This window comes from Schistocerca nitens, chromosome 4 (assembly GCF_023898315.1).
Source record: "Schistocerca nitens isolate TAMUIC-IGC-003100 chromosome 4, iqSchNite1.1, whole genome shotgun sequence".
Taxonomy (NCBI): Eukaryota; Metazoa; Arthropoda; class Insecta; order Orthoptera; family Acrididae; genus Schistocerca; species Schistocerca nitens.
The window spans coordinates 876,152,594-876,174,898 of NC_064617.1; the positions used below are offsets into that span (position 1 = coordinate 876,152,594).

At 37.1% G+C, this 22,305-nt stretch overlaps 1 protein-coding gene across 1 annotated transcript in view; it reads left to right on the forward strand.

Moving 5' to 3' along the window:
* Window positions 1-22,305, forward strand: part of LOC126252635 (uncharacterized) — a 204,952-nt gene that overhangs the window by 107,748 nt on the left and 74,899 nt on the right.

The window sequence follows — 22,305 nt, forward strand, 5'->3', positions numbered from 1 at the left end:
CTGCCTCAAAATGTGAAAATGTGAAATTATATAATAGATGGTGTTATAGTGAATTGTATGTATGCAGATGAACTATTTTATCAGAGATAGTTTGAAATAATTTTATTTTCTGCCCATATATATGGGAAATGTAACCAATTTTTGGTTACTGGTATTGCACCTCATCTGATGAAGCTGCGTTTGGTAAGATAATATGCATAAGACTGTGTTTACAAAATAAAAAGTGCATGAAGAAAACATAATATCAGTGTGGCCAATGCTGTGGTGCCACACTAATTGTGGAAAGTTGAATGGTCTGTAGACAATACATACCACATAATGCTACTTCGTACTCGTCCATGGGCCCTTGCATCTAAAAACAAAGAAATGAGTACATATGTCTGTCAGCTACAGTTTAGAAATTGATATAGTGGGGACACATTTAATATGACAGTTCTGGGGAGTGGGTGTTAGCAAGTTGGATTGCATTAAATACCAATGGAGGCCAGGTCTGAACTACCTCGTTAGTGAATTTTCACCCTTGGCAAGTAATTACTTTGTAGCTGTTACCAAATGCTTTGTGTTGTGGATTGCCTGTTGTTTTCTTATTTTGAAATGAGTGAAGAGAATAATCCTGGTCCAACACAGTATGGTTACCACCCTCACAACACAAGAATGGATTGGCGAAATGCAGGACACGGGGGTAGGCTGTTTCCCTTGGAGAATGAGGTGGGACTCATTTCCCCGCACTGCTTGTCACCCCCTCTGGCCATCATAATTGTAGTTTGTTTGTGCCTAATGCCAACTGCCATTCTATAGTGTCACCACTCTGCACTATAGCAACCAGTAAACAAACTTTGTCAGCATATTTTGACTCTGCTGAAAGTCAGCCCCTAATGTGCAGAGTTACTTTATATGCTATGCGCCTTACCAGTTTTATCTTTAGTATTGTCAACTGTTGCTTGGATGACTACGAATGCCCATGAAAGATCATAATTAATATCCTGCAGATTTTTTAATTATAGAATCGGGCCGAAAAGCAAATTTCATGAAAGACCTTAAATCTGTGATGCACTTAGTTCACCAGTGGGAAAATGCTATTCCTTCTGAGCTGAAACAGTTATTTGTTAAAAACTTGAATAGAGCCAAAAGAAGTAAAAAAGTGTAGCGCTTTTCAGAACACTCTTCCTGTTTTTACAAAAGCAAACATTCCAGGCAGAAAGCACCCTATCACCAGAAAATTATTTCAAAGCACTAAGGTTTTGTCTTCAGGTACATAGTATGACAACCTTTTAAAACTGTGTGTCTAGTCATTTACAGACAGTAAAACATTTGCAACTTTTGCCAAAGATAGGTGCGAATTTTGCTAAAATTAGATGCTACATTTTCAGGTCCCTAGTTAAATACCCCAGTCATTTTCCTTTGAGTTTGAGGAGTATATGGAAAGAGCTGTTGTTAGTAAGATGATTCATAAGCTTAAAGTACTCTGATCATATTATAATTATCCTTTCATATGATACACAGAACAAGACGTTACACAGCTCTTCTTCGATTGTGGGACCTGTTTACGATGAACAGTACTTCAAGGTGTCTATTATTTCTGTTGAATATTTATACACCAGATAACTTGTTCCTTAATTAATTTTGTGCTGTATATGCACTTTTTACTGATATAAATTAATGTTCATTAACAAAATACGAGAAAGTTTTGGTTGGTATGAAAGGAAGAATGAGTGTGCATGCATGTGTGTTTGTTTCATTGTTCAACTACTACAAGTTTTGTGTGCTCTTGAAGATATGCACAATATTTTACAGAGGCTTTGATTTACATTATTTAAATAATTTTGAAAAAAGTTTGACACTTTATTGAAATTATAAGTTTTGGTCAGACAAGAAGTCATCCTTAATGTGCAACTGGAGTGGGGGTGGTGGGAACGGTCATCAGACACAATGACAACACATATACCCATAAAACATCCGTCACATAGCCTGCAATCAAGTAAAAAGAAAATGAAAAATGTTGCTTTGTATGTTTCAGTAAAGTGACAGACAGCTATTTTGCTTAATAATGACTTTTCAGAATTATGTAAAGTGCTTATTTAACAACTGATAAATGACTGGGAAACTTCAAGATGCACGTTGGAGTAGGAAAAGAATCCCATGGAAGGTTGGGTCCACAATCTTCCATCATTTTTTAAATAATAATAATAATAATAATAATAATAATAATAATAATAATAATAATAGTTACAACTACTGGTTTATGTAGGAGCACTCACTACACTAAATATACACACTAGGCAGATATCAGAACCAACCAACACACAGAAGAAACCCACAAAACCAGCATGGCAACACAGGCTACAGATCAGAATAGAAAAACTGAGAAAAGACATCGGACAGTTAACACAATTTATAAGAAATGAAATATCAGACAAAAAACGAAAAAGGTTAGGTAAAATCTCACAACAAGAAGCAATAGAGCAATTAGATGAAAAGAAGCAAAAATTACAAGCTTTGGCGAAACGACTTAGAAGATACAAAAAAAGTGAAAATAGAAGGAAACAAAACCAAACATTCAACACAAACCAAAAGAAATTTTACCAAACAATAGATAACACACACATAAAAATAGACAATCCACCAAACATAAGAGACATGGAACACTTCTGGAGCAGCATATGGTCAAACCCGGTACAACATAATAGGCATGCACGGTGGATACAAGCAGAAACAGATACATACAAGATGATACCACAAATGCCTGAAGTGATAATTTTGCAACATGAAGTCACCCGAGCAATTAATTCTACGCACAATTGGAAAGCCCCTGGAAATGATAAAATAGCAAATTTCTGGCTAAAGAAGTTCACCTCAACACATTCACATCTAACTAAATTATTTAACAGTTACATTGCAGACCCATACATATTCCCTGATACACTTACACATGGAATAACTTATCTGAAACCTAAAGATCAAGCAGACACAGCAAACCCAGCTAAATATCGCCCCATAACATGCCTACCAACAATCTACAAAATATTAACTTCAGTCATTACACAGAAATTAATGACACATACAACACAGAACAAAATTATAAATGAAGAACAAAAAGGCTGCTGCAAAGGAGCACGAGGATGTAAAGAGCAACTGATAATAGATGCAGAGGTGACACATCAAGCTAAAACTAAACAAAGGTCTCTACACTACGCATACATTGATTACCAAAAAGCTTTTGATAGTGTACCCCACTCATGGTTAATACAAATATTGGAAATATACAAAGTAGATCCTAAATTGATACAGTTCCTAAACATAGTAATGAAAAACTGGAAAACCACACTTAATATCCAAACAAATTCAGATAATATCACATCACAGCCAATACAGATTAAGCGTGGAATATACCAAGGAGACTCATTAAGTCCTTTCTGGTTCTGCCTTGCTCTGAACCCACTATCCAACATGCTAAATAATACAAATTATGGATACAATATTACTGGAACATACCCACACAAAATCACACATTTGCTATACATGGATGATCTAAAACTACTGGCAGCAACAAATCAACAACTCAACCAATTACTAAAGATAACAGAAGTATTCAGCAATGATATAAGTATGGCTTTTGGAACAGACAAATGTAAGAAAAATAGCATAGTCAAGGGAAAACACACTAAACAAGAAGATTACATATTGGATAACCACAGCGACTGCATAGAAGCGATGGAAAAAACGGATGCCTATAAATATCTAGGATACAGACAAAAAATAGGAATAGATAATACAAATATTAAAGAAGAACTAAAAGAAAAATATAGACAAAGACTAACAAAAGTACTGAAAACAGAATTGACAGCAAGAAACAAGACCAAAGCTATAAATACTTATGCCATACCAATATTGACCTACTCATTTGGAGTAGTGAAATGGAGTAACACAGACCTAGAAGCACTCAATACACTTACACGCTCACAATGCCACAAATATAGAATACATCACATACATTCAGCAACAGAAAGATTCACATTAAGCAGAAAGGAAGGAGGAAGGGGATTTATCGATATAAAAAACCTACATTATGGACAGGTAGACAATTTAAGAAAATTCTTTATAGAACGAGCAGAAACTAGCAAAATACACAAAGCAATCACTCATATAAATACATCGGCTACACCACTACAATTTCATAACCACCTCTACAACCCTTTAGACCACATAACATCAACAGATACGAAGAAAGTAAATTGGAAAAAGAAAACACTTCATGGCAAGCACCCGTATCATCTAACACAGCCACACATCGATCAAGACGCATCCAACACATGGCTAAGAAAAGGCAATATATACAGTGAGACAGAAGGATTCATGATTGCAATACAGGATCAAACAATAAACACCAGGTATTACAGCAAGCATATTATTAAAGATCCCAATACCACAACAGATAAATGCAGACTTTGTAAACAACAAATAGAAACAGTAGATCACATCACAAGCGGATGTACAATACTAGCAAATACAGAATACCCCAGAAGACATGACAATGTCGCAAAAATAATACATCAACAGCTTGCCTTACAACATAAACTTTTAAAACAACAAGTTCCTACATACAAGTATGCACCACAAAATGTACTGGAGAATGATGAATACAAATTATACTGGAACAGAACCATTATAACAGATAAAACAACGCCACATAACAAACCTGACATCATACTCACCAATAAAAAGAAGAAATTAACACAACTAATCGAAATATCCATACCCAATACAACAAATATACAAAAGAAAACAGGAGAAAAAATTGAAAAATACATCCAACTGGCTGAGGAAGTCAAAGACATGTGGCATCAGGATAAAGTTAACATCATACCAATTATACTATCAACTACAGGAGTCATACCACACAATATCCACCAGTACATCAATGCAATACAGCTACATCCAAACATATATATACAACTACAGAAATCCGTAATTATTGATACATGTTCAATTACCCGAAAGTTCCTAAATGCAATATAACATGTACCGTACAGCAAAAAGGAAGTGACGCTTGATAAAGGTCCGCGTCACTCCATTCTTAACCAGACTTCTAAAAAGTCTGAGAAAGTAAAGAAATAATAATAATAATAATAATAATCCCCGAGGAAAAGAATAGGCCTCCGGTATGTTCTGCCAGTCGTAATAGGCGACGAAAAGAACAAACCACTAATAGGGCTAACCCCCCTTTTAGTGTGATTAGTTGGTTCAGGACAGAACTAAAGAAGCCTCGGACAAGCGCCGTCATGGTCGGGGACGACGCTTGAACCCTATTCCCGCCCACAATGGTAACGACACTGCTAGCCAACTGGAAAATGATTTAAATCCAAGTAGAGGTGTTTTGCAGGATATGCTTCCTGCAACCACCCTAGAAGGAAAACAAAAACAAAGACAGAGGATGAGATGGTCAGATGAAGTTAATCGACACCTCATGTTCTGTTATTACCAAGCAACAAACCTAGGAACCAACACAACTGGATACAGATCACAAGTATACACAACATTTATTACCAGATACCCAGAATTAAAATTTTTAACAGAACAACGACTAGCTGATCAGATCCGTGTAATAATCAAAAATAACAGGATACCCCAGTCAGAATTAGAAAACATCAAACAAGAAGTACAACAAATACTGGAACAAAATAATGTGCAATCAGAAGAAGAAGAAAATACAGTAATGGACTCAAACATCCCAGAGCAAACAAACAAAGAACAACACGCACCAATTAAACAGTCAGAGGAAAACGAAATCTTAAGACAGCCACCAGAACAAGCACAAATAGAACACGAAGTGACACAGATGCTAGATATAGAAGAAAAATTTCAGCTAACATATATAGGAGACTCATTAAGTCCTTTCTGGTTCTGTCTTGCTCTGAACCCACTATCCAACATGCTAAATAATACAAATTATGGATGTAATATTACTGGAACATACCCACACAAAATCACACATTTGCTATACATGGATGATCTAAAGATAACAGAAGTATTCAGCAGTGATATAAATATGGCTTTTGGAACAGACAAATGTAAGAAAAATAGCATAGTCAAGGGAAAACACACTAAACAAGAAGATTACATATTGGATAACCACAGTGACTGCATAGAAACAATGGAAAAAACAGATGCCTATAAATATCTAGGATACAGACAAAAAATAGGAATAGATAATACAAATATTAAAGAAGAACTAAAAGAAAAATATAGACAAAGACTAACAAAAATACTGAAAACAGAATTGACAGCAAGAAACAAGACAAAAGCTATAAATATTTATGCTATGCCAATATTGACCTACTCATTTGGAGTAGTGAAATGCAGTAACACAGACCTAGAAGCACTCAATACACTTACACGATCACAGTGCCACAAATATACAATACATCACATACATTCAGCAACAGAAAGATTCACATTAAGCAGAAAGGAAGGAGGCAGGGGATTTATCGACATAAAAAAACCTACATTATGGACAGGTAGACAATTTAACAAAATTCTTTCTAGAACGAGCAGAAACTAGCAAAATACACAAAGCAATCACTCATATAAATACATCGGCTACACCACTACAATTTCATAACCACCTCTACAACCCTTTAGATCACATACCATCAACAGATACGAAGAAAGTAAATTGGAAAAAGAAAACACTACATGGCAAGCACCCGTATCATTTAACACAGCCACACAACGATCAAGACGCATCCAACACATGGCTAAGAAAAGGCAATATATACAGTGAGATGGAAGGATTCATGATTGCAATACAGGATCAAACAATAAACACCAGATATTACAGCAAGCATATTATTAAAGATCCCAATACCACAACAGATAAATGCAGACTTTACAAACAACAAATAGAAATAGGTCACATCACAAGCGGATGTACAATACTAGCAAATACAGAATACCCCAGAAGACATGACAATGTAGCAAAAATAATATTGGTATAGCATCAACAGCTTGCCTTACAACATAAACTTATAAAACAACATGTTCCCACATACAAGTATGCACCACAAAATGTACTGGAGAATGATGAATACAAATTATACTGGAACAGAATCATTATAACAGATAAAACAATGCCACATAACAAACCTGACATCATACTCTCAAATAAAAAGAAGAAATTAACACAACTAATTGAAATATCCATACCCAATACAACGAATATACAAAAGAAAACAGGAGAAAAAAATTGAAAAATACATCCAACTGGCTGAGAAAATCAAGGACATGTGGCATTAGGATAAAGTTGACATTATACCAACTATACTATCAACTACAGGAGTCATACCACACAATATCCACCAGTACATCAATGCAATACAGCTACATCCAAACTTATATATAAAACTACAGAAATCCGTAATTATTGATACATGTTCAATTACCCGAAAGTTCCTAAATGCAATGTAACATATACCGTACAGTTAAAAGGAAGTCACGCTTGATCAAGGTCCGCGTCACTTTCCATTTTTGACCAGATATAATGTCTGAGAAAAAGAAAGAAATAATAATAATAATAATAATAATAATAAAGAAAAAGAACTCAAAAAAGAAAAGTACTGGAAACCAATATCACTGGGAACCAAAAAAGATGACCTACAAATCCCCTACTTAGCCTACGCAGACGATCTTGCAATAATGGCAGATTCTAGTGAAATGGCAGTCAAACAGATAGAAACCTTAAAAGAGTGTGCAGGAAAAGTTGGCCTACAAATATCTTTTGAGAAAACGGTGTTTACAACAACAAATCTAGAAATTTCTAAGTTACAAACCAAATATGGAGAAATTAAGATGGTACCATACTTTAAATATTTAGGAGAGATAATTTCTGAAAAATACTCACAACAAGAAAGAATATTAAAAGCTCGTAGGGGTCTAGGGCTGGTCCAAAACATTTACGATAAAAAATGTCTATCTATAAATACAAAAATTAAACATTATAAGTCGGTAATTAAACCAATAATGCTATATGCCAGCGAAACCTTGACACTTAAAAGGAAAACAGATATGGAAAACCTGAAGAAAGAGGAAAGGAAAATCATTAGGAAAATTCTGGGACCAAGATGGACCAAAGAGGGGTATAGATTACAGAAAAATTCTAAAATTGAAGAATATTCTAACATAGAGATAGACATGAGGAAGAGGCGTCTAAAATTCTATGGCCACATAATGAGACTTCCCGATCAGACTTACAAAAAAAATAGTAAGATACGTAGCATCCCTTGTTAATGGAGGAGAATGGATCAAAAATGTAGAGAAAGATCTGGAATTAGCCAACATTACTACTGAAGACATGAACAAAAGAAACAATTTCAAACTTAAAGTTGACAAATGGGAGGTCAAACCAGACACAAAAGCGCCGAGAACTGGAACAAAATGGAGCGAAGAAAGAAAAGCTTAATTCTTGCAAAGAATGAAGACCTGGTGGGCAAACAAGAAGAATAAGAAGCCCCAGAAGTGAACCATCTTTACTTAGCGTCTTCCATGTTGGGAGCTTTACGACTAATAATAATAATAATAATAATAATAATAATAATAATAAAGGGTTTATTTGTCCATAATAACTTTGCCATGGACTTAGTCTGTATATAACATTAACAAGAGTTAAGAAATAAATATAAATTATGCAGAACAACATTAAAAATTCTTGATGGAGTACAAACATTTCATTTAACAGTTGCTTTAATTTTGTCTTAAATCTGTTTCCATTCAACAGTTTTATGTTATTTGACTGTCGGTTATAAAAATGTCTTCCAACAGCAAATGAACTATGATCTGTTGCTCTTTTGTTGTTAAATTTTATATGGTAATCTGTTCTTCCTGTATTGTAATTATGGATTTGGTTTTACTATGCTCCGTATTTTCTTTTACAGAGCGTATAGTTCTCAGAACATACAACGAATACATTGTCAGTATGTTAGGCTTAATGACGTATTCTCCGCAGGACTGACGTTCACTAATATTAGGTATTATCCTAATTGCTCTTTCCTGGGCTCCAAAATCCCTATTCATGTATACTTTTGGTGCCCCACCCCAAATCTCGATACCATATTGTAAAATAGATTTGTATCAAGACAGGTGGTACTGTTATGCTAGAAAGGTGTTTTAGCAGGGAGGTGTTGTACGAGATTTTTTTTTTTTTACACATGTAGCTGATGTGCTCCTTCCACGTAAGATATTCATCTACCATAATATCCAGAAATTTATGTTTATCAGTTGTTTCAACTGATAACTCTGGCTCATTATACACTTGTCTTTATTTATAATTTACCAGAAACTCCATCAGTATTGTCTTGTTCTTATTTAGTGCCAATTTGTTTTTGGAGAGAGATTCTGTGAAATGATCTCCGTATTATTTTGGACTGCTGTTTTGTAGAGCCCCAGTTTATGAAGGAGATATCGTCAGCACAATTTACTAGGTTTGAATGTCGTGAAATTGTTATATAATTGATGTACACAATAAACAAAAAAGGCCCGATAACACTTCCCTGAGGGGCTCTCAGTTAAGAATTCATAACGTGATTTTATTGTTTGTACATGTCCCCCAGTTGCATGATACAGCTTAACATATTGTCTATCAGCAAGGGAGGATCATAACAAATGGTTCAAATGTCTCTGAGCACTATGGGACTTAACATCTGTGGTCATCAGTCCCCTAGAACTTAGAACTACTTAAACCTAACTAACCTAAAGACATCACACACATCCATGCCTGAGGCAGGATTCGAACCTGTGACCATAGCGGTCACGCGGTTCCATACTGAAGCGCCTAGAACCACACGGCCACACTGGCCGGCTAGGATCATAACAAATCCAATGCCACTCCTCTGACTTCATAAGATTCTAATTTATATAGAAGTGTAGAATGATTTATAGATTCAGGAGCCTTGGATAGGTCTAAAAAAGTACCAATAATTTTGTTTCCATCATCAATTTTATTCACTACCACTTGAAAATATGTAGCTAAAGCTGTTGTTGTAGACCTACCCTTCCTGAAACCATGCTGAGAGCTCTTTTATGCACTTTCAGAAAAATGGTAAAAGTTGATCAAGAAGTAGCACTTCCAACGAGTATTGGTGTCAATGAATTAGGTCTATAATTTTATATATTGTTAGTTATTCCTTTGTTATGCACTGGTCTTATGTCAGTGGCTTTCAACAAGTCAGGAATTGACTCCTGACAGAAAGAGCTGTTTATTAAGTGTTGTAGTGGCTTTATTAATTCATTACCACATTCTTTCAGAAATTTGGCTGAGGTTTCGTCCCAGCGACTGCATGCATTTGTGATTAAGTTGGAAATGGTTTTCAGTATTTCAAATTCTGTAACACACCTCAGGAAGAATGAATTAGAGACATTACTGGGATTTAGCACCTGTGGTGCGTCAGTTGCATCATCCCTGCTCTACGAATCTCTCTCATATACTTCCTTTGGGTCACTCATCTGTTTTGCTTACATTTGTGCTTTTAATTGCTTCCCTGTAGTTTTTTCTACAGGCTTTGTATTTAGATTGGAAATACTGCAGTTTGGTGTGTCTAAAAAGAATAAATCCTTCATATCTTCCTTTAATTTTGTCATGTTAGGGGGAAGTTTAAGATTCTAGGAACTGTCGGTTTTCCATAGCATTTTGACCACTGGACATACTTGATAGAGACAATGGGTTAACATTGCTTAAAACTTTTCCCACTTTTCATCAATATCTTCTGTTTCATATAGGCCTATTTGATGCCAGTTTGTGTGTGCCAGGGTTTCCTTTAATGTTTGATACTCTACCTTTGTTTTATAATTAAATAGGTGCCTATGAGATACTATTTCTTTGTCTGTATGACACTCTGGGACTAATGCACAATGATCTGGAATGTGGTTCTCAACAGTTCTAACTAAAAGGTCTTCTTTGCTTAAGTTTGTAATAACGTGGTCACTTCATGTCTGAGAGTCGCATGTCATTCTTGTTGGTGTTGAATTCACATGGGTGTAATTATAGGACTGTAACATATCAACATATCTAAGGTAATTTACACTATTAGTTAAGGAGTCGGTGTTCACATCTCCTACTATCATAGTCTGTCTTTTATGAGGTGACAGTTCTTCCATGTTACTGTTAGGCGAGTACAGGATAACTGTTATTAAACTGCTATTTCTGAATTTTATTCTTATTTTAGTTATTTCAAAAACCATCCTTCAAATGATCCCATTTATGTAAGTGCACATGATAGCACCAAAAAAAAAAAACAAAAAAAAAAACGCAATAATGACCAAATATGTCTGAACATAAGAGGTTGTTAAATGGAAATAAGCCTTTGTAAATTTTAACCAAAAGTTGACGTGACAAACTTTCAATTCTTGCCACCCAAAGGAATCGATACCAGCAACAAATAAAATAAAACATAATAAAACCTCTCTTAAACAATAAATAAGTAAAAAGATAACTCTTGCACAATCTTCTTTAACAGTCACAGATATTAAATTAACAACTGGTAGTTTAGAATAAACAGCCAAGCATGGCAGATCTAACAAATTTTCTTACATCCATAGAATGGTACAATGACAAATTAAACTCGAGCAAAGAATAGTGAGTTCTGCTTAAAAGTAGAAGCCTAAGGAGATGGCAGTTAGAATGGAAATTAAGTTAAAAATTTTCCTCAGCATACAAAGTATGTATGCAAATATTTGTACGGACAAAGGAACTACCTCAAAATCTAATTACAACATCACTCACATATAGGCCTGTAGGCAGAATATTTAGAAGTTAAAGCAAGTACATTAGAGCCTTAAGAAGGAAAAAGTGAAACTTCACTTAAAGAAGGCAACCCGCCAAGGTGAACAGTTCCGCCCGCTATGGTAATAGCGGCCACGCCTCAAACACAGCCGGAAGGCCAAGCCTCAAACACAGCCGGAAGGCTTGTGCATTGGTGCAACAGGCTTTGCTTTCTGCAGCCACCAAAATGTCGGGCTTATGCTTCACTAGGCTAAAAGGCGCTGCTAACAAACATCATATAGGTGAGAGATAGGCTACAGACATACAAATTACGTGAACAATTATTGCCACCTTCATAAGACCTCGGCTATGAGCACAAAAAATTTACCGTAAAATAAGGTAGCAAATATTATCCCTGTGACTGCTCTGCCTGTATTACCGTGTACTGTTACTACTGTCTCTAGGTGCTCAGTGCATGGTTACGCATGCCTTTGTTTGTTATGTCAGGTGCTCTAGATGTGTATAAATGCACCCACTTGCCGATGCCTTTGTGCTCGTGATGTGTTAGGATGGGCTGCTGCTTGGGTTTCTGTGTATTCCGTATGCGTTGATATGTGAGCCACGTAGTGGCCAGGTAGAGCAACCAAGTAGGTGTAACTCTGCCCTGAGAGCTTAAGCAACTCTCCATTGCCTTGTGATGAAGCGAGCTGGGATATTTTTACTTAGTCTTGTTTTGACATCTGCCTCTTTAAATTCGGCTTTTTCAATTTTAACTGATTACCATTACAATTTTTAACTAATTACCATTAACATACGTGAATATAACCTCCATTTTCAGAAAAGAGAAAGGTTGCCCCCTCAGTTTTAAAGAATATAACACCAGATCTAACTTTGTGCTTAGTTTCATTCACGTAATTGATTTTCTAATTTATTTTAACTATTCCTAGTTAGTATCTTTTGTTATAGGGTGAAATCGGTAATTGTTTTGTAACATAAATTCTATTGCTGACATATAAACAAATATATAGTCTGTAATAATTGTAAACATTTGGAAGGCAAAATACTAGTAATATTAAAATATCTATTTTGCTCTCTTCAAAAACATGTTATCAAAGCCAGCCCTTAATTAATTCCCAGGTAATTAAGTTTTGTCAAAAGTATTGTTTGCATAACTATATTCGTTATTTTCATGATTTAAACAAATAATTCTGCTTAAACTTTGTATTAGAAGAAACTGTTAAAAGGAACGAATTTTTTTATGTATGCAGATAATGTAATGAGTTAAGTTATAATTGTAATGTCTGTAAATTTAATTTCAAACAATGTGTAGTTTCAGCCCCTATTATTGTGAGGATATATAAGGGCCAGGTTTTTGGGCACGAGACAGTCAGTCCACGGCAGATTTTCAGATGAGGAACCAGTGTTGGTTGGAACGACAATAGTGCATCAACTTAACAGTGTAATAAGTGTTACACAATTTGGCCGTGTGTTAAAACAGTGATAGTGTCTGCTGCATACGTACCTTTCTATTCTTCAAGAACTCTGATCTTTGTGGTTAGGCTTTTACTGCTCATAGATGTTCAACAGTAAACTATTGTAACAGTATGTGGATGGTTTGCCTGCTAACTATTAATGAGGCTTATAGGAAGTTAGAACAACAGTGCACTGGCCGTATACAACTGTGTATTATTGACGGGGGGGGGGGGGGGTTGTGAAAAGTGAAAGTAAAAGACTGTGAAATGCAACTGTGCATCTGTCAACTACGTCATTTACAGAAGACAGTACTGCACGTCCACCCCCTATTTTTTCAGCCAGTACATCGACACAGAGGACAAAAAATGATCAACGAATGAATAAAGCATGCAGAACCACTACAGCCTGTGTGTGTTTGCTGCTGCAGTCTTATTTGCCTTGCTGTCATCATCATCATCATTTTTAATGAGAAAATAAGACATTGTTGTGATAGTACAGAGGAAGAAATCGTATAGTACAAAGGAAGAAATCGTGAAGATGGTGACAGGCAGTTATACCTAGTACTTGGCTCCATGGAATAAAAGAAACTGAAACAGAGTATCAAACACATCTGTATAAAGACCACTGCAGTAGTGTTGCTGGAGAAACTAGTTGGCAAGCTGATGTCATTACATGTAGGTATAATATATTTTACAGCTTCTAAATTAACAAAACTGGAATAATTAAAACATTAAGTTATGTAGTGATTACATGTTTTGACATAAGAACAAGCAGGTTTCTATTAAAACTGAGTATCCAACATAGAATATCATGAATATTAATGTGTGCAGTGCTATAGTATTCATTTTTGATGAGATATTAAACTCTGTTAAAAGAAATACATCACCCCATTGAAAAATTTCTAGTTACTTCTGTATCTTTACAGATAAAGTTTTGAGTATTACACATGCATCAGTGTGTATGCACCTCTCTACATGCTATCGTTTGCAGAAAACCGTATTTTGATATCTTGAGCTGTTTGTGAAATCTGATCGGTAATGAGACCACACAATTCACGTTGTGCATGGAGAGTACACGGACACAATGCGTGCAACCCTCCCATAGATAGAAAATCAGTATCTTGAGAATGGTGATATATATCGCTCTGTTCTCAGATTCAGATACAATTTGATGTATGAGGTACATTTCATACACAGCAGTGAGTGACCTAAAATAATCCATATGGAAATTTTACACAATGTACAATTTTAAAATTTCACGCAATGCTTTACTTCGTTGGGTACTGCATGGTAACTAGGATAAGTAGCAAAAAGAAATTCAGTCCTCTATCGAACAAAGATATTGTGCTGTAAGACTTGAATGAACCAGACTTTTTTTACCAGACAGTTTTCTTAAAATTAGATGGAAGTATTTCATTAGCAGCCCACATGTCTGCTCAACTGCATCACTCACAATTTGTGATTGGAATCAGCAGACATGGAATGAAAAAGTTAGTAATGTGGTTCCCAGTGATTGCCAATATAATATTGATATCACCGATGGCTTCATCCTTTCCTTGTGTTATTACAGCTATGGCTATTATTTCCTAACCAAAATATCCGAGAATTTCATTTAAAAATCAGAAAATTATGCTTATGCCCTAGTGTCCTCTGTCAGCTCCCAAGTAGTCACCTTGCACAATTATGCAATGATCCCATTGTTGTTCCCATTTGTGGAAGCACTCCTGGAAACCTGCAGGGTGAAGGGTGTTCAGAACCCATTGAGATTCCGCTTGGATGTCTTCAGTCAAGTCAAATTGTTGCCCTTTGAATGCAGTTTTCATTTTTGGAAACAGGTAGAAGACACGCGGCACTAGGCGTGGTGAGTAGAGAGGGTGGGTGAATGTTGCCATGTTATTTTCAGCCAGGAATTCCTTCACAACAATTGAGATGTGTCATGTTGCACCAACCAGTCTTTCTTTTTCTACAACTCCACCCATTTACACCGAAAATTTTCCATCAGTCACCTCAAAACCTCACAGTAAATCTGCCCGCTCACAATGTGACCAGGTGGAAGAAACTTATTGTACACTATTCCTCGAATTTGGGAGAGGGGAAAAAAAAATAGTATTAACTTCAAGTTGCTGCAAACTCGTCTAGCTATTTTCAGTCTTGGAGAAGATGGCGCTTTCCATTGCGATAATTGCCGCTTCATTTTAAGGTCACAACCATAGACCCAAGACACACTTGAACTCGTCGTTACAGCTCAGTGCAGGTCTGTATATTAAGGTTTTGTTGGTCAGTGCTGAGAAGGCTAATCTAATCTCTAATCTGAGGGGCAGACTTGGCTGCAGTTCATCTCGTGTCGAGTTCATCAGCGAGAATTTATTGACATGTACTGTACGACAGTCCAAGCCTGTTACAAAAATCATGAATTGTCTGCCTTCAGTCTTTGTGAATCATGTTCTGCACTTTCAGGATCATTTCTGGTATTGTGCTTGTTGACTGTTGACCAGAATTTTTGTGATCTTGATCAGATTCATGAACTTCCTTGAAGTGCCTGAACCACTCAAACGTTCATGCTTGACTCAGTTCACTCTGACCAGATGCCTCTGTCACCATGCCATGGGTTTTGGCTATAGTTTTCTTCAACTTGAAACAGAATTTGATGCCAGTCTGTTGTTTCTTCACATTATCCATTTCACAATTTTCAGAAACACTGGTACGTGCCACTACAACTCACTACAGGATGTGCCAAAGTTGATGCAGTTTTGTGCTGTAGTAGCTAAGATGTGTACATAGTCGTCTAACAGCGGAGCGCCATCCTGCTACAGGGTTGACTAGTACAATGAATTCTCGGATATTTGGATATATGTAGGACAGCAGGTTTATGGAAGAGTAAACATGAGAGAATACTATGTTAGTGATGAGTCGAAAGTGACATGTCACTTTCATCACAGGCTTCCAACATCCTACTAAAAATACCAGGGAAGATGAATCCTTATGTGTGAGACAATATTGATAAACATATGTGCTTGCATATGCAGTGATTTATTTCTAGAGATGTTTTAAACAGAAAAAAAATTTAATTTGTTAGAGTAACTGTATTTATTTTGTATTGGGGTTTGGTGAAATGCAGACGGGCAGATGAAATTGTCACACCTAGTGCACTAGGAATATTCATTACAGGTGAGCCAGACCATGCGGCAAGCCAGTATGCAGGTAGTGTCTGGAGCATGGTCTCTCACACAGGTACTAGGTGACAACAAAGTCGCACTCAGCATGGAATGGTGAGCGTGTCTATAGCAGTCAAATGATTAAAACTATACAGAAAATTGATAAAAATATTAATGAAAAGCAGTGTTTCAGTGTTTCATTATAGCTAAACTGTTGGAGAACTTTCTGCAGATTTCGTGTAGTGTTTTGCATGAGAATGTGACTAAACAGTTAGGGTACCACATGTTCTTTGCTTACTGGGTTCCAAAACTCCTTTCTGAGAATCTTTTTTATTACAGTACGGCAGGAGAAGACAGAATTGTGATTGGTAATGAGGCACATTTGCTATACTAACCGAGAGGCGAAACAGAAGTCAGTGGTATGGGTTTATACCGCCTCAGCAAGCCAAAAGAAACCAAAGAATATGTGGGAGCTGGAAAGGTTAGGACTGCCATTTTTTTTTTGGACTGCCGAAATAATCTTGTTTGAAGATTACATGGAATGTGGAAGGACAACACATTTTGAAGCATGCTATGACTATTAACAGAACTAAGAAGAGCCATTCAAAAAGAGTTTCTTCACCACTGCTGCTGTTATTTTTGTACAGGAATGCTGGGCTACACACTGCTCAGCAAAAACAAAAATTGTTACATCAGTTCAGATGGGACATTTTTAACATCCTTTTTACAGCCCAGACTTAGTTGCAACTGATTTCTACCTCTTCAAACACATGTAAAAAGTGACTTGGCTGAAGAATTTTGATTTGCTATCACATGCTGGCTGCAATCTCAGGTTGCAGAATTTGATGCAATTTGACATCTTGTCAAGATATGTGATAGTTAAATGTGGATGATGGTTATGTACAGAAGTAAAATGAAGGTGTAATTATGAGGTTTTTCCAATTTGCTTTAACTATTCCAGTACCTTATTTACAGTCTAAAATAGGTTATTTTCTGATGGGTTGAATTATGACGAAGTCAGACCTTCGTTCAAGGATTGAGGAAAGACATAGCAAACTCTTGCCCTATTTCTATTTGTCCTGTCCTGCGAAAGGTGTGAGAGAAAGTAGCAACAAACGATATCAAAACTTTATTGTAAGAAATGATATCATTATAAGTAACCATTTTGGATTTCAACCACAAAAAAAACCCTGGATGCAGTGACTAACCTTGTTGAAAAAAATATGCAAGTCATTGGGTCAGAGGAGTAAAGTTGCAGGTATCCTCTGTGATCTTACAAAAGCATTTGACTCAGTGAACCGTATCTTACTTACCTAGAAATTAGGCAAATAGGGGATTAAGTGCAATGCCCTAAATTTGCTCATATCATACTTACACACTTCAAATGCCGTGAATTATTATTCTAAATGGAGTACAGTATCACAAGATATGCCTCAGGACTCCATTTTGGGGGCAATCCTGTTCCTATTCTACATAAATGACTTAACCATACATATAAATTCCCCATCAGTTCTGTTTGCAGATGATACTTCTGTTTTAATGGAAGGTGATGACACAGAAAAACTTCCAAGCTCCACCGTAAGCACACTGGATACCCTAGAAAACTGGTTGCAGTTAAAATGGGTTGAAACTGACCACTGCAAAAACCCAAAACCAAACATTCAAAATGCGTGGAACTTACACTGCAATATAGCAATAGACTTCTGGATTAAGTTGACACGATCAAATTCCTAAGACTGAAACAGGACAAAAACTTAATCTAGAATACACATATTGACTTCCTATCAAATAAAATAAGCAGCTTTGCGTTTCATAGTATATATGGTACAATTTTCTGGGAAGTTAAAACAGTGTGTCTCAAATACACTGCAAAAGAAAATTGTCAGATACATATCTACTGTAGTAGTTGCTCATTGTTTTGGAAACTACATATCCTAACTGTTCCCTCCATATACATTTATGAAATTATAATCTGCCTGCACAGCAGATGCAAATTCTTTGAGGAGAAAAATTTTAACCACACATATAAGAAATAAAAATAATTTTATGCTACCCACACCCCAGTTGAAATTATATGCCTGGACTCCACGATGTATGGAGATGACAATATATAACAAGCTAACGGACAAAAACACATTTAATATGAAACCATAGATTTTAAAAACAATGCTACAGCAGATTCTGTTGTAGAAATGCTGCTATTCAATAGACCAATTCATAGAGGATGAAACCAAACATTTGAGCAAGAGGTAATTAAACGTTCGATTTTATTTTATGTATGAGGGTTGGAACTTAAATAGTGGCAACTACTTATTCCCAACTGATACAAAAGAGTTACATGTTTGCACCTGTTACTGTCCTTCAAAGTAGTCACCAGCATTGAGTAGTACCCATTGCCAGCAATGTGGAAGGCGTAGTATACCGTTAGCAAAGCCTGTTCTGTTGATGGTGCGAATGGAGCAGTCTACTGCCCGTCGAATCTCTGGAACAGTTCCGAAGCGAATGACATGAAGTGGTTCCTTCATCTTTGGAATCAAAACAAAGTCACAAGGACTTAAGTCCGGGGAGTATGGTGGATGGTACAGTACTTCAGTCGATGGGACTGGGAAGTACTGTACCATCCACACCAAACTAACCATCAACAGAACAGCCTCTGCTAACAGTATACTACTCCTTCCACATCACAGGCAATGGGTTCTACACAACGCTGGTGACTACTTTGAAGGATAGTAACAGGTGCAAACATGTAACTCTTTTTTGTATCAGTTGTGAATAAATGATGATGATGAGGTACCATACTCCAAGGAGCATAGGGAACGATTCGGGTGACCCGTATCGCCGACTAGGCAAGGTCCTAGCGAAGGTGGTTTGCCATTGCCTTCCTCCGACCGTAATGGGGATGGGTGGTGGTGGTGGTGGTGGTGGTGGTGGTGATAACACAACACCCGGTCATCTCGAAGCAGGAAAAATCCCTGACCCCGCCGGGAATCAAGCCCGGGACCCCGTGCACAGGAAGCAAGAACGCTACTGCTAGTCCACGAGCTGCGGACTGCAAGCTATGAATAAATAGTTGCCACTATTTAAGTTCCAACCCTCGTATATAACAAAATTATAATTATTGACATGTCTCCTATACCTGAATCAAATGATTTACATTATGTACATTATGATACCAATAAACCACAATTCAGAATTCAGTGTGATAGCCCTAGTGTATCTGTGAGAAATCATCAAGACACAGTGTGGCTCTATATGGCTTATTTACTCTTGTATTGGAACAAGAAGAAAATATTGTGGGCTGGCACGGAAATGACATTCAGACAATGATATATTTAAAAAAAGCTTTATTTGTATGAGTTTTTAAAATAAATAATGTGTGTTTCATTGAAGCAGATAAACTAAACAATTTATTGGTTACAGAAATTCATTTGAAGTTGGTAAAGATCTGTAAGGAACATTCTTCCTAATTTTCAAGCCTGAAAATGGGCAACTGAATTCAGACATGGCCATACCCCCTGATGCTGGTTCATGAATTGGATGTGTTCTAGTGGTTACAAGTGTTAGAAATAGCCAGTGCTATAGATATATTGGACCTGGCCCATTCTGAAATCTGGAGATTGCTTTTAAATGTAAAGTGTCTTGAGGTTATAGCAGCTGGAGGCATATATAGATCATGACAAAAAAGTGAAGTCCCCAGAAGAGTAGGAAACGAAATTAAGCTTCACAGCCTGAAAGGGTATGTGATGTTTTCTAGTGATTACAAATTTGAGTGAGATTTACAAAGAACTTGGCAATATAAGCCCACTTAACAGGATGGATGTAGATGTAGATGTAGATGTAGATGTTGCCATCACCTCTGCCCTGGATGCGTGCACTGACTCAGCTGGAAGGGTTCACAAACATATTGTAGCCTCTTCTGAGGCAAGCTGGCCTGCAGCCGTTGTAACTGGTCCTTGATATACTGGATACTGGCACAGGGATGGAACTGATATCCAAGTTGGTCCCACACACATTCCATCAGGAACAGATCTAGGGATCTTACTGCCACATGAGTTCCTCAGCATCGTGCAGCCAGTTCATGGAGATGTGCCATTCACGGATAAGCATTGCACTGTTAAAAAATGATGCCATGATACTTCCATGTGGGTGGTAGCACTTGCAATACAGAATGTCTGTAATGTATCATTTTGACGGCAGAGCTCCCTCAGTGGCTAGCAGCCGTGACCTGGAATCATACCTGATGGCCCCCAAACAATGACTCCAAGAGTAACAACACTGTGCCTCTCCAAAACATCAGAAGAACGTGACCTCTCCCCAGGTCACCTGGCTGCCACTGTACTCACCAGTGACAGTCATCTGGGATAGCACAGAACCGATACTCGTCGCTGATCACAATGTGATTTTGTTCATCAGCAGTTCGTGCTTCCCAGTAATGGCACCACTCTAAATGCAGCTGTTCTGTGTTGTGGTGTGTATGGCAGTCTGCATATGGAATGGTAATTCCACAGTCTGGCATAAATCTGAGTGCCATTGTCTGTAGATCTCGGGGAGGAACAGAGCAAGCCAAGTTTTGCAAGGTCTCTGTGGAATCCATGTTCATTTTTATAGAAGAGGTTTTGTTCTCCAGAAATATAAGTGTTGAGCATAAGACGTTTTCCATAGTTCTATTACATAACAACAAAAAAAACAATTTTTGACAATATAATTTAATTTTACAGGTAAAAAAACCTACTCACCAAGCGGTGACATGAGCACGTGCGTGCTTGCACGCACGCACGCGCGTGCGAAGGAAGAGGAGTGAAGGAAAAGAAAAAGAGAGGTTTAGTAAAAGGGGTACAGCTCAGGAAAGTCACTCAGACCCATGAGTCGTGGGAGACTTGATCCCAAGTATTCTAAGTGATATCTCAGTTGATGACATGTCTGAGACAATGTGGGAGTCTGGATGTCTTCTGTATATTTTGCAGAACAAAGTAATACTTAGATACTATCCATTATACTCACTTTATACAGGGTGGTTTCATTGCACTTAGTGTTCAAAGTGCTGTAGTGTGGGCTGTATACATCACAGGATGCTGAAACGTTGTAGGTACATCCATTAATCGGCCCAGTCATGGAATATGCTAAAAAAAAAAAAAAAAAAAAAAAAAATATTTCCACGTTCTGCCACCAGGGAAAATATGGTGCTGTAAGCAGTCAGAATGTGAAATGTTTCCAGTTTTGATGTCAGAATGCTGTTCATCACTTGGTGAAGCATATTGATTTCTTTTGTGACATGACTGTTGGTGAAGGGTTAAGAAGGTTTGAAGTTTTCGGTATGGAACACGATAGCTATTGAGAAGAAAGACCGTGCACTGTTGGTAAAGTTGTTTTGTCAGAACAGCAGCAGTAGCAGTGCTACACTGCAGGAATATCACTGGCAGAAATAGCCCCATATCTATAAATGGGCTGAAGAATATGATAAGAAATTTGGAGAAACAGATGAATTTGGTGGAGCAGCGGGAAGAGGGAGGCAGCCGATTTCTGTGGCAATTGTTGATGAAATTGATGTAGCTATAGCCGAAGGTGCAGCACATGCTTGAATTCTGCAGCCAGTACTCGAGCAGTGTCATGGGGAATTCTCTCTCCTCTGGTCAGTAGTTCAAAAGATTTTGCTCTGCATCCTACACTGTATCCCTAAAAGATGCATAAAGTTCACCAAATGAAGCTCCAAGATAGGCTACAATGCTGTGACTTTGCCCCTTGTTTTTTTTGCAAATATGGAAATGGGTGATACGTGGCCTGAGGATATTCTTTGGACAGATGAGGCACATTTTACTCTATATGATGCCTTGAATATCCAAGACTGTCACATATGGGGTTCTGCTCTGCTAAATGTTGTGCAGGGACATTTACTGCACCCAGCTTATGTGACTGTGTTGTGTGGTTTCAC